Genomic DNA, 13,606 nt, shown 5'->3' with positions numbered 1-13,606 from the left:
GGAGGGAGGGGCGGGGCCGGAGGGAGGGGCGGGGCCGGAGGGAGGGGGCGCGGCAGGGCCTGTGGGGCCGCCCTCCCGCCACCGCCCCGCCCCCAACGTGGCCCGCCCCGCCCCCTTAAAGGCCCCGCGGCCCCGGCCCCGCCACGTGCGCGCGCCGCCCGCTCTCTCGATCCACCGGTCCGACCCCGGAGGCTGCTGTGCGGCGGCCTGGCCTGGCTCCTGTGCGCCGGCACCAGCGCGTGTCTGTGCACTCGTGTGACGCTGCGCGTGCACGGCGCGCAGTCAGCGTGATTTCGAGGACTGCCGTTTGCTGGTCAGCAGGAAAGGCTCCGGGCTCAGTCCTCGGAAAGTCCCTGGAAATCCGTGGCTGCCCCTGGAGCCGGGGGCCGGCCTGCCTTAGGGGCTGTTCTGCCCAGAGGCAAGGAGGGGCTCAGCACCAGGTCCAGGCCCTGCCCTCTGTGTGGCTGTCATTCATTCAGTGTGGGAGAGGGAGCAGGGGATGCCTGTGATGGGATGTGTTGTGAGTGTGGTGTGTGTGTATGTGTGTGTTGTGTGTGTGTGGTGTGTCAGTGTGGTGCATGTGGTATGGTGTGTGTGTTTGTGTATGTGTGTGTGTGAGAGACCCCTGCTCCCTCCTCTTGCAGAGTGGACTCGGTCCTTAGGGAGTGCCGTAGAAACACACTAACCTGAGATTCTCCGGGTCTAACACACGCCTAAACCATGACAGCGTGATTCAATTGTGTTTTCTGCAGCTGTATTAAAAGGACTTGACCTTGAAAGGAATTAGATGGACTGAGCGTTTGGCCTTCTCTTCCCTAGCCAGGGCTCTGCTGTAGGCCCTTTGGTTGGTACAACAGAGGGGATTGTGGCCCTGAACCCGCGGACCTGGATTTTCTTCAGGAAAGAGGAAGGACTCGAGCAGCAGCTGCACAGAGAGCCTTTGTAGGGAACAGATTAGGAAGCTGGCAGGGAGGCGAGATGAGACGGGATTGCCCAGGTGAGCTTGGGATGGGCCCTTGCGAGCCAAAGTGGAAATAAGAATGTGACTATCAGCTTCCTGCAGGTGACCCATGTATTACACGCTAGCGCTCCAGTCTGCCGCACCCTCTTAAGGGTGGGAGGAACTGCTCTTCTTTTTTTCTATCCTGTGTTATTTTAGGCAGAAACAAAAGAAATCCCTTCTTATTTGGCAGAAAATCTAATTATTTCCTGACCTGTAGCTAGACCTATGCAGTCGGATAATTCGAGTCCTGCCGGTCCCCTTGCCAGAATAACTGGGGTGAGGAGACCAAGGGCCCAGTGTCCCCATGCCATGTGTGTGCAGGCCGCCTGTGGCTATGAGGGCAGTGAGGAGAGACCGGTGGAACCAGTCTCATTCCTTCAGGTCTCATGCGTGCTCACTCATCCCACTTGCTTTATTTAGAGGCTTGTAACAAGCTGTAAAGTAATCACCACCCGTACGTTGGAATTTGTCACACTTCCGTTTTTTCTTTTTTTGGGGGGGGGGAATTTGTTTGCCTTGACCTTTATGAAAGAAGATGGGAAGAACAGGGCAGGGTTCTCCGAGAGCACAGTGTTCTCCCTCCCTCCCCACCGGGTGACATTTCTTGCTCCCAGCATCTCTCTCTCCACCCCATCTCCCTTTGACCCAAGGAGTGAGACTGCAGGTCTGCCCAGGCAGGGCTCTGTCGCCACCAAAACCCTCAAATGGGTCTCTATCACTCTGTAGCGGTTGTTTGCTATTTTTAGCTGCTCGTAAAGGGGAAGGAGGGTGGCTGTGGTTCCTCCTGTGTGCTCACCTTGAGCTCCCAGCTCCCAGCTGTTTAGTGTAAGCCAAGCCCGCTTCCCATCAACCTACCAGACCCACCGGGAGCCTTGGACCAGGGCTTCCTTCGCTAGCATGGCAGGCCTCCAGGCAAGAGGGAGGAAGCCGAGTTTCTACATTCTTCTTCACAGTGCTTCATAGTAGCTTGGTCTGAGGCCAGAGTCAAGATCCACTGCTCTGTTTTTCATTTTAAAACATTTCTAAAATGCTCATGGTGGAGATGAGAATTGTTTGTTGGATATCTCTGCTGAGTCACCCAGTCTTGGGTGCAGTGCCTTATCCCTGCATCAAAGCTGGGAGTCTTTGAACGTCTTCCTCTATCAAGCCCAGGAGGTTCTGGGATGATGTGACATTTTTGGAAATTAATAGATATTTGGAAATTAATAGTCTGGTGTCATGTATCTCGTGTCTATAGACAGTTACACCTTGTTATACTTTTGGGTTTTAAAAAATACTTTTAGAAAAATGTGGTACTTTTAGTTTTCAATGTGATTCTGAAATTTCTAGAAGCAGGGGGAAAAAAAGAGGGTCCAAGAAATTTATAGTTGTCTTTAATTGAGTGGAGTTTCTCCTTCATCCTGAAGCAGTTCATATTATTAGTCTTGCTTGAATTATCAAGTTTTGCCCCAATATTCTGAGAGACCAGCACCTTGGGGGGCCCGGGGGGGCTGTGATGGTCACTTCCCAGGCCCTACCAGGGACCTCTAGCAAGTGGTAATACATGGCTTCCCCCAGCAGCACTTGGGGGCCAACATTTTGAGAATTCCATCTTAGCAAAATGCTTTTAAGACCTGGCCCAATGCCTTCAGCAGCCGCCTTAGGAGGCAAGATTTCTGAAGACCCCGGAGTCTGTGGAGACATTTGACCCAATCTCCTTGGCTCCATTGCTCTGGCTTAGTCATTTCCGCCCCCTGGAGGCTGGGACGTACTTTGAGTCTGCTTCCTGTCCTGCTCACAGGGTCAATACTGGAGCCAGCAAATCCAATCAAAGGTCACCCGAAGCCAGAGCGCTGCCGGGCACCAGACACGGCCTTCCCCTCCAGGAGGGGCCGTGAGTTCTTCTGGTAATCATTTGCATGACTTACGGAGATGCTGTTCAGGATACCTTCCCCAGGAGGAAAGCAGCAAACCGAGTAACTGCATTAACTTCCCAGATGAACCCCAGATGGCTGCGTGCAGTCTTTGAGAGTGAAGACCAGGCTGCAGGCCAGAGGGCCCTCCCAGGAGCAACTGATGGAAACGGTAGAGCCATCGGCTGAGCCTCTGCCATCCTTTAGCTCTCTCCCGTGTCCCACAGATGCAGCAGGCACGCTTATGCAGCTGGCAGGCATTCAGAAAGTCACGGCTGTGTGTACTAAGCACCTCCTGCCATCAGACACCGCCTGGGCACCTGACTTCATGGACTCACTTCATTTTCACAGCAACACACAAAGGATGGCATTGCTCTGTTTTAAAAATAAGGAAAGTGAGTTCAGAGAAGCTAAGTAACTTTCCAAGGCCACTGAGCAAGAAAGCGGCTGAGCCAGGGTTTGACCCCAGGGGCCGTGTTCTTCCCATTTTCTTTCATAAAGGTCAAGACAAACAAACTCCCCCCGCCAAAAAAGGAGAAGATGTTAAAAGCCGGAAGTAGAGCCTCCATTTCCAACATCCATGCACAAAGATCTGCCTAAAGAATTGTCTTTTGTGTTCTGAAGTCTGGGAGGCAGGGACTGTCAAACCCAGAGGGGAAGTTCACTCATGGACCTTCTGTGACGTCCCAAGTCCTTTCTGGGAAAGACATGAGAGGAATCCAGCCCTGACATTTGCCATGATCAGTGACTCTGCACAGTAGGGCCTCCCAGGACGTCCACCACTCACCCTAAGAGTGAACAGCAGATACGCTGCTTCTTCAAATCCCACCCTGGTGATGGCTCGTCAGGGAGCCTGAGTCATGCCGTGATGCTGGGAGGTGGCGGGCAGCATCAGAGGCAATGCCTGCCAGCCTGCTGCGGGCCAGCCAGGCCTGCCAAGAGTCTGCCCGGGGCAACCCCGATGACGTGTCGTGCGAGTCTGTGCCCACGCCGGGCAGGTGAAGGAATGTGACCCAGATGGCTGCCCTGCCTCTGCTAGGTGGTTCAGTGAGGCCTCCCTTGGGAATGCCCAGGAGCAAGATGACTTGACATTTTTGCCTGTACCCAAGGCTGAGACCAACTTAATGAATGAAAATATTTAACCTCGATTCTTTTTTTTGTAGAGGCAGGGTCTCACTGTGTTGCCCAGTCTGGTCTTGAACTCCTGGGCTCAAGAGATCCTCCTGCCCCCTGTTTTTAAATATATTTCCAAGGAGGCAATTGCCTAAATTGCATGTTTTCTCCAACTCCAAAGAATGCTGATCCCCCACCTATGCTCTGATAACCAAAATCATGCTTTCAGAAGAATTTACCTCCTGATGGGTTCCGGGGCCAGGCTCCTGTAATCGCAGCACTTTGGAAGGAGGCCGAGGCAGGAGGATGACTTGAGCTCAGGTGATCAAGACCAGCCTGGGTAACAAAGTGTGACTCCTTCTCTATGAAAAAAAGTAAAAATCAGCCAGGTGTGGTGGCTTATGCCTGTGGTCCCAGCTACATAGGAGGCTGAGGCAGGAGGATCATTTGAGCCCAAGAGGCTGAGGCTGCAGCAAGCCATGTTTGCACCATTGCACTCCAGCCTGGGCAACAGAGCAAAGACCTTGTGAAAAAAAACAAAATGTGTTCATCAAGTAGAAATTGAGTTTGTAGGGATGTGTGAGGTGACAGCAGGCGCCTGGAGGGAGGGTGCGCTGAGGAAGAGAGAGATGACCCTGTGGGAGTGAGATGACCCCTCCCCGCTGAGACTCTCAATGGATGTCAGTGCAGGTGCCAGCGCAGGTGCCAGCTAGGGGGGCCACAGGAGGGCCTTGTCGCTGGGGACAGCCCCTGGGCGGCAGGACCGGAGCTGCTCCTAGCGTCTCAGAACCTGTGGGATCCGCTTCTGTGGCTCTAACAATGTGGCCATTCCCAGCACTGACTCTGGAATAACCCTTGATCTATAGGCAGCTCCATTAGAAAAGAGAGGGGGGAACCAGAGGGGTCCCCCCTTACCCAACACAGGACACAGAGGAGCTGCTCTTATTCCCAGCAAGGCAAGGCACATTCCTTGTAATTAGCGCTTTGCCTGTGTTCTGGACTACAGTTTTCCTTTCTGCTGTTGTTTTTATTAAACACAGTGAGTAGAATCAACTAAATATCTGGAGGGATATTTAGTATCTTTAAGAGTTGAAGGAAATCCTATTAAAGGGCTTCTAGAAACAACCGAGGAGCATGTATTTATCTACACATCACTAAATACTAATTACAAATAATTATTATCTATTCCAGTGGTTCCCCAAATACTGCAATAAAGACAAAGGGAATAATTTTGCTGCTTCAGGAAACACTCATGCCCTGTTTGCCTAGCACTTTGTAAGAAATCCTATAACAAGTAAGAGACAGGAATTATCACCCCCATCGTGCGAATGAGGGGTGGAAGCTTAGAGGCGCTGAGCGGCTCGCCAGGGTCAACACCAACGTGGATAGGGTTAGGGTTAGAGGCGGAGCTAGACCTGGATGCCAGGTGTTCGCTGCATGATCCCTCACGCCGCACCAAGCAAGTCTACACGGCGCTCCCGTGGAATTAGAGGAGAGCAACTCGTCGACACAGGTTATTGCAATGCGTCATTTCCCCTGATTTTGATGGGTCATCATCTCCTCAAGCTGCTCCTCAGAGCATGGAACTGGGACTGCACCTGTGAGCACGTGAAGTCGTTGTGTGTATTCTCTTGGTGTGTCATTTCCCCATGGAGTCACCTTCGGGAGCTCTGCCAGCTCCCACTCACAGGGCCCAGGGGAGGGATTGGCCCTGCAGAGTGGGCAGTTACCACACCGGGGGCATCCATGCTGCCTGCAAGGCCAGCGCTGCCCCAGCTTGTTCTCCCGTCCAGTCAGCTAAGGTGGCAACGAAGAGGAAGCCTGGGACCCTCAGGAAGGAAGAAGCCCGGCTCCTCCTGCAGGCTGTCCTCTTGTTAGTATTATGGCAACAACTGTGATGGCATTTGCACCAACCTATAGTAGTCCCAGGTGACAGGGAGAGGGACACTAGTAGGTCCCAGTGGGAGAGAGAAGAGAGCCTGCAGGCCTTTCTCTTTCTGTCTGGGAAGCGCATCACAGCCTTCCTCACACGTGGGTGAGGCATGGCCATCCTCATATCCTCACAACTGCGTGTCAACCAACTACCTCTGAGTCCAGCAAGGGACTGTCCTCCCCCCATCTCAGGGCGCTGCATGGAATCACAAAAGCAGCCTTCCAAATGCATGGCTGGGCTTGATTTTAAAAGGAGGAGACTCCAGTCTTTCCCCACAAATCCAGGAAAAGGGTGGTCAGGTTAGGCATGCTGGGTCCCTGATGCTCTGAAGCAGGGCAGCTTGGTGGCCTTTTTGGTGGCCTTTTGGGTGGCCTTCTGTCACTGAGGAGCAGGGGGTCTGGAGAAAGGAAAATCGCAGAAAAAGAAAACTGAAGGCCAGAACACAGGCTGGTGCTGAGCCGCTGGACGCAAGCCCCGCACGTTGAACAGGGCCCTTCGAAAGGGAACTGGAGAACGAAGGTTCCAAGACTAAAAGGTGAAGTCAGGGAAGCTGCGTGACCTCAGAAATCCATGCCAACACTCCTAGAAAGGAGGGCGTCTTAGCTCAGGCCACTACAACACAACACCATCCCGGCGGCTTGTAAACAGCATTCATTTCTCACACCCTGAAGGCTGGAAGTCTGAGATCAGGGTGCCAGCAGGGTCAGGTCCCGGTGAGGGGTTGCTGACTGCTGCCTTCTCCTCGTTTCTCCACATGGTGGGAAGACAGGGAGGGAGCTCTCTGGAGTCTCCTTTGCAATGGCACTAATCTCATTCATGGGGGCTCTGCCCTCATGACCTCAGTCACCTCCCAAAGGCTCCATCTCTTAACACCATCACATTGGAGGTGAGGACTTAACATGTGAATTTTGGGGGAACACCAAGGGTCCTTCCACTGCAGGGCATGTCAGGGCGGGAACAATCAGGGCACCTGGCAGAAGACTCTCTGCAGGGTAAGGCCCTTAGTCCATGCCCACTGACTCCTCGGCTACGCTGCTTCAAGGAACATAGATTCCAGGGAAAGTCCGCAGAAGCAACGGGGAGCCGCATTAAAGCACCTGCATCTCAGCCAGTGCGATGGACCCTGGGCTGTCAATCAGTGACTGACCAAAGACCCTTTAAAAGGAACTGAAAACATAAAAAAAGAAACTAGTTACTGCCACATTTGATTTTAGCCCTCATACAAATGGTATGAGGTAGATGCAACAGACATTATTTTATTTATTTATTTATTTATTTTTTACAAACCCTTGTGTCGAGTGCTGACTTTCAATAGATCGCAGTGAGGGAGCTGCTCTGCTGCGTACGAAACCCCGACCCAGAAGCAGGTCGTCTACGAATGGTTTAGCGCCGGGTTCCCCACGAACGTGCGTTGCATGACGGGCGAGGGAGCGGCTGCCTTGACGGGCGAGGGAGCGGCTGCCTTTCCGGCCGCACCCCGTTTCCCAGGACGAGGGGCACTCCACACCGGACCCCGGTCCCGGCGCGCGGCGAGGACGGCGGGGGACCGGCTATCCGAGGCCATCCGAGGCCAACCGAGGCTCCGAGGCCAACCGAGGCCCCGCGGCGCTGCCGTATCTTTCCGCCTGGGCAGGATTCTGACTTAGAGGCGTTCAGTCATAATCCCACAGATGGTAGCTTCGCCCCATTGGCTCCTCAGCCAAGCACATACACCAAAATGTCAGACATTATTATATCACTGTTCTGCAGGTGAGGAATCCAAAGTCCTTATCAAAGATGCTCCATTTATTACGAATTCAGCTGGGGCTGACGCAGTGTGTTTGCAGCTTGGACCCCTTTACTAGCTGAGAACACGCCTCTGTGAAGACATGACTGCAAAGCAGCGAAGCCTTGGTCCTGAGGGCATTTTTCTAAAATATCGGTTCCATCGGATGTGTCTTTGGGAATCATTTCATATTCAGCCCAAGTGTTAGAAAGAACCGGTTGGCACTATTTGCCCCAATAATAAATCTGTGCATGCTCATGTTCATCGGTGCTGCTCCATAGTCAGAAGCCAAAGTACCCAAGCCCAGCCTCCACGGCCCAAGATGACTGAAGAGTTTGTGCATCAACGTTCGTTCAGATGCAATAATCCATGATTCTTGGGAAGAACATGGTCTTTTTAAAAAAAAATTATTTTGTCTTTTTAAAAAATTGATCTACCTGGGCACGGTGGCTCACGCCTGTAATCCCAGCACTTTGGGAGGCCGAGGCGGGCAGATCACCTGAGGTCAGGAGTTCAAAACCAGCCTGACCAACATGGAGAAACCCCATCTCTACTAACAATACAAACTTAGCCAGGTATGGTGGCACACACCTGTAATCCCAGCTACTCAGGAGGCTGCGACAGGAGAATCACTTGAACCCAGGAGGATGGAGGTTGCAGTGAGCTGAGATCATACCGTTGTACTCCAGCCTGGGCAATGAGAGTGAAACTCCATCTCAGAAAAAAAAAAAAGACCTAACAAATTATGCAGAATTGAAGGAGCAACTGAGCAAAGTTCTCTTGTTGATAGAAGTGTGTTCAGTGTGCGAATGTGTCCTTTGCAGACTGGGCCAGCGTGTGGCCATCGCACAGTTCATGCACCCTTCCGCCTCGGGGCAGCCCTCCATCTGCCAGCCACAATGCACGAAGGCCTCCTGGACAGAGAGTGTCCAGTACTATGGACACGGTGGACACAGAAAATGCATCTTTTCTCTCGCAATCTCTCCAGGAGGGCTCCCTGGTGAGGACCAAGGGAGGTGATCGAGATAGCCATCTCCTCACCAGAGCCTCTCCTCCCCAACAAATGATGGAGAGAAAACGTGGAGATGCTTCCTGCTTGCAGGCTTATAAGATTCAAAGCTTCCGGTGAGAAGCAGAGACAAAAGGAGTATCCTTCTGTGTTGGGGAGAGCTGGACTGGCCACTGCTGATGCCATAGATGAGAGTCCCCTGTAGGAGCTGTCCCAGGAGGCCACAATAGGGGCTGTCCTGGTGCCTGCTGACCGTGGCAGTGCTGCGCTCCTGCTGGTCTGTCCCCAGGGTTTAATGAGCCCATCTTGAGATGATGCAGGGAAAGGGGGTGCAGGCAAAAGAAAGACTGTCCAATGTGCCAGGAGGCATCCGGCTTTCCTCCTCTAGCTCGGGACCAGCTGCAAGAAGTCCCTAACACACTGTGGCTTTATTATTAACAGATGCTAAAAGCACACTTCCCAGAACTGTGCTGAAGGTGGTGACCCAGAGGCAGCAGGGCACTACAGCTCCTTCCTCTGGGGCAGAAAGCAGGGTGCGTGGGAAGTTCAAGGACAGCAGTGGGGCGGCAGAGATCACAGCAACATTCTCAATGGCAGACAGTGGCAGGAGGGGCATGGGGCGTGGGCGAGTCCACGAGTCCAGTGACGCTGCATTCGATGCTGGATCTCGTCCCACCGCAGCATGAGCTGCAGCACCTTGAGGAGGGCACATTCCGGGTATTTCTGTTTGGTGGAGTCCTTGATGATGCTGTGCTCAGACACCTGGGAGCCAATGGCAAGGCGGCACTTGAGCTGCTTCTGGATGCAGCTCAGCTTCTCTTGGTTCTCCTGGCTGGTGAAGCCCTCCGCTCCTGACAGGGTACCGAATAAGGCAGCATCCAATGTGGGCACTTGGAAGAGCCGCTGGGCCTCCTCCACATCTGCCTCCGTGACGAAAGGCTGCAGCTTTGTCTTGCTGAGGGCACAATGGCCTGCAGCTGCTGCACAACGATGGGGATGCTGGAGCGGTGGTCACTGTCCCTCTCATGCTGACGGGCCCCGCTCTGCATGCTGATGTCGTGGTTCCTCACCTTCTCTGAGGTCTCTGCTGACAGCTGGGGGCCACGTTTCGCTAGCAGTAGGCAATAAACTTCTTCAGCTTGGCCAGGTCAATCTCACCCTCCTCGGCCCGTGTGTGCATTGGCACACTCATGTGCAGAGTGAGGACATGCTTGGCCAGCATCACGTTCCCCTCCTCACTGTGCTCGTCCTTGACAGTGAAGGTCATGTTGAAGCACGACAAGATGGTGGGCATGAAGTCAGGGTTGTCCTCCCGCTTTGTCTCATCCCAGCGACCAAATACTGAGTTGGCAGCAGCCGGGATGGAGCAGTGGGAGTTCAGGGTGGTGGTGATCCCAGCTTTGGCAATGGAGATGGTCTGCTGCTCCGTGGCTTCGCAGATGGCCACTGGGTCATCTTCTCACATCTTGTCAAACTCGTCAATACAGATGACCCCACCCCTGGCCAGGACCATGGCTCCACCCTCCATGACTAAATTCCTGGACAAAGGGTCCCTCATCACCAAGGCTGTCAGTCCGGCCGCACTGCTGCCTTTCCCAGACGTGTATACCCAAATGGGAGAACACTTCTCCACAGACTTCAGAAGCTAAGACTTGGCTGTCCCAGGGTCCCCTGGCATCAGCAGGTTGATGTCTCCTCAGCGAGTAAGTCCATCATAGAGCCCCTTTCAGGATCCTTTAAAGAGCAGGCAGGCAATGGCCTTCTTCATGTCCATGCCCCCAAAGATGCTCTTGGAGATGACCTCATTGACACTGGGGAGGGCGGCCAGGCAACGGAACTTCTCCTCCTGTGGGCTCACAGCCCCAGTAAACCTGCGGCCACTGCCATCTGTGTCCACCTGGACACCCAGGACATGGATGTAGGAGCTTTGGATGCCCACGCCCATCCTGTCACGGCCCCTGCTGGAAGTCAGGCCAAACTTCTTGATGGAGTAGATGCCCATGATGGTAACCCTGCTTCCAGGGACAACCTTGTCACACAGGTACCTGTCACAGTAGAGCTGCATGTGTCTGGGCATCTCACCGTGGGGGACTGCATCAGGCAGCTCCTGCAGCTTCAGGGTCTGCAAGTCCACACATTTGCATTTGTCAGGCATGATGAAGTAAGGGTCCGGTGGGCACTCAGGGCACCCGCCTGATCTGTGCTGCACTTCCTGGGCAGGGCAGAGCCCTCCAGGCCAGGGTGAATGGCAGTGTTGGTGAGAGTGCTGCAGCAGCTGCGGCCCTGGATAGGGATACGGTGGCCTTGGCACGGACCGGTGAGGCTGCGGTGATGATGCCGGGGAACTTCACCGACTCTGCCTCACATAGTTGTCATTTTGTGACAACTTTTTATTGTCAAACATTTTTGTCATGCCAGCCTTGAAATGAGCAGGGAGGCTCCAAAGTCCATCAGCGGATGAGTGAGCAGACAGAATGCAGTCTATCCATGTGATGGAACATTATTCAGCCATAAAAAGGAATCAAGCACTGACCCAGGCTATAATACCGGTGAACCTTGAAAACACGATGTTACGTGAAGGAAGCTGTGCACAAATGCCACACATGCATGATTCCATTTACATGAAATGCCCAGAATTCGTGAGTGGCAGGGGCAGAAAGAAGGTGAGTGGTTACCAGGGGCTGGGAGTGGGCCGACAGGGAGTGACTGCTGATGTGCACAGCATTTCTGTTCCGGAGATGAAAATGTTCTGGGAAACTAGACGGGTGACAGACAGACAGCATTTTGAGTGTGCTGAATACCATCAGATGATAAACTTTAAAAGGGTGGTAATGGTACATTTTATGTATGTGCATCTTACCACCATTTAAAACAGAGCTTGACCTGCTGGTTTAACAAATATTATGTGTGGCTTTTGTTATAGGCTGGATGTGGTGGTTCGTTCACTTTTTTGGTCACCGTTTTGGCAAGTATTTATTGAACAGCTGCTGTGTGTCAGGTGCTGGGTTAGGTGCTGGGGGTTTAGTGATGCGCTGAGTCAATTCTCATGGGGCCTGAACTCAGCAGAGGAGACAGAGAGACAGTTCCACAGGTAGTGGTGCAAAGTGCTTGGGTGGGGGTGGCAGTTGAGAGGAGACCGAGGAAAGCCCTGTGATGCCACCGGAGGGTGGGCAGGGGTTCAGGCAGGACTGTGATGAGCTTGTGGGTTTTGTTCCTACAGCAAAAGGAGTGGCTGACTTGGCAGAGAAGAGATGAGTTCGTATTTGCACTTGATCAAGATGGCCCTGGGAGACAGTAGGGGGAGGAGGTGGGTGACCGGGGAGGCTCACCTGGGATGGTGAGCCAGCCTCTCCACAGTGCACTTACAGGGGGTGGCAGGTGGGGCTGGGCTGTAGATGGTGCCATGCAGGGGTCTCCCTTAGGCAGCCTGGTGGGTGTGTGGGGCAGGACCTGTGAGGAGGGGCCACCCCAGCAAGGATAAAGTGATGCTCGTGGGAGTATCGCAATGGTCTGAGATGCAAGAAGAAATGAAGGAGAGGACCACGGAAGGGGCTAAGAAATTCTAAAGGCAAGAAACGGTCAGAGAAGAGAAAGGATTCCACGGTGGGGGTTGCAGGGGCCGAGTGCTGAGCCAGTGCTAGTTGCCCACCCCATGGGCACGTGTTATAAGGCAGCACCATGCAATGGAATGGCAAGGCTCCCAAATACAACAGACTCTAGAAACTGATGCCTGGGGGTGAACTTACTGCCTGATAGACTGAACATCACAAAACACACTGGGAAAGGATGTAATTAGTAAATTTTGGGACAGAATTATCAAATGGGAAGAGACTAATGAGGTCAACCAGAGGGGACCACCGTTCGATGGTACAGGTGAGGGAAGCTGGTGTCTTCCCAGCATGTGGGTTGCCCCCATCCTGCCTCCAGGGCTCAGGGCTCTGAGAGGACATGGGTGCCGCATGAAGGCCATGGGCTTTGCCTCCTCCACCATAGGGTGGGAGCCAGTCCGGCTGCAAAGAGCTGCCATAGGGCTGGGGGTAATGCATGTGCACAGACTTGGATGGTGCCTGGCCCACAGCGGGTGCTCCATATAGCATGGGAATAATGGCTGTTGTTACACGGAGCCAAAAATAGGAAGAATTCATTTAGCATGCCAAGCGTATTAACTTCAGATGAATATGCAGCAAAAACAAACTTTGAGTTTTGTTCCTACAGCAAAAGAAAGGAGTGGCTGACTTGGCAGAGAAGAGAGAGATCATATTTGCACTTGACCAGGATGGCCCCAGGAGACAGTAGAGGGAGGACGTGGGTGACCCTGGGGGCTCATCCGGATGGTGAGCCAGCCCCTCCACTGTTTAATTTAAACAACATTGAAAAGGAGTCAAAGGGAGAACAGAGGACTCTGCCCCTGGCTGGAGATGCTTCTTTTTGTTAAGTACGAGTGAAGAGAGTGTAGAGTCATTCATGTATTCCCTCATGCAGCACATCTGGACTGAGCACCCACTGTGTTACAGAGGCTATGTATAAATACCACTTTAAATGTTTATTCAGCAGCGAAGACCTTCCTACCTCCGACTTCTCCATCCAGGTCTCGGAATCCCACCTCTCACACGCACTCCCAGGAATCATCTCAAGCCAGTCTCCTTTTCTCTAACCCAGTCCCATCCCATCCGACCCTTCAGAAACCAAACCCCACCAGCCCTCTCTCTCTGATCAAACTGCAGCTTCTTTCTTCTGCCCCACTGGGCTCCATTTGCTGGCTCTCCAGCTGGAACCTTCTCGTCCACACCACCTCACACCCACCTGCCAGGACTTTGAAACAGACCTGGCCGTGGCTCCCCAGGTGCTTCCAAGCTGTGTGACCTTGGGCATGTTATCTCAGCTTCCTAGT

General features: G+C 53.2%; 1 pseudogene; it reads right to left on the bottom strand.

The window, feature by feature from the left end:
• Positions 1-115: 115 nt before the first annotated feature.
• On the bottom strand, positions 116-12,761 carry LOC116551036 (annotated as a pseudogene).
• Between the last annotated feature and the right edge of the window lie 845 nt (positions 12,762-13,606).

The sequence above is a fragment of the Sapajus apella genome, unplaced genomic scaffold (assembly GCF_009761245.1).
Source record: "Sapajus apella isolate SASKATOON/1434 unplaced genomic scaffold, GSC_monkey_1.0 scaffold8, whole genome shotgun sequence".
NCBI classification, from domain to species: Eukaryota; Metazoa; Chordata; class Mammalia; order Primates; family Cebidae; genus Sapajus; species Sapajus apella.
This window is presented reverse-complemented; position numbering and strand designations above follow the sequence as displayed.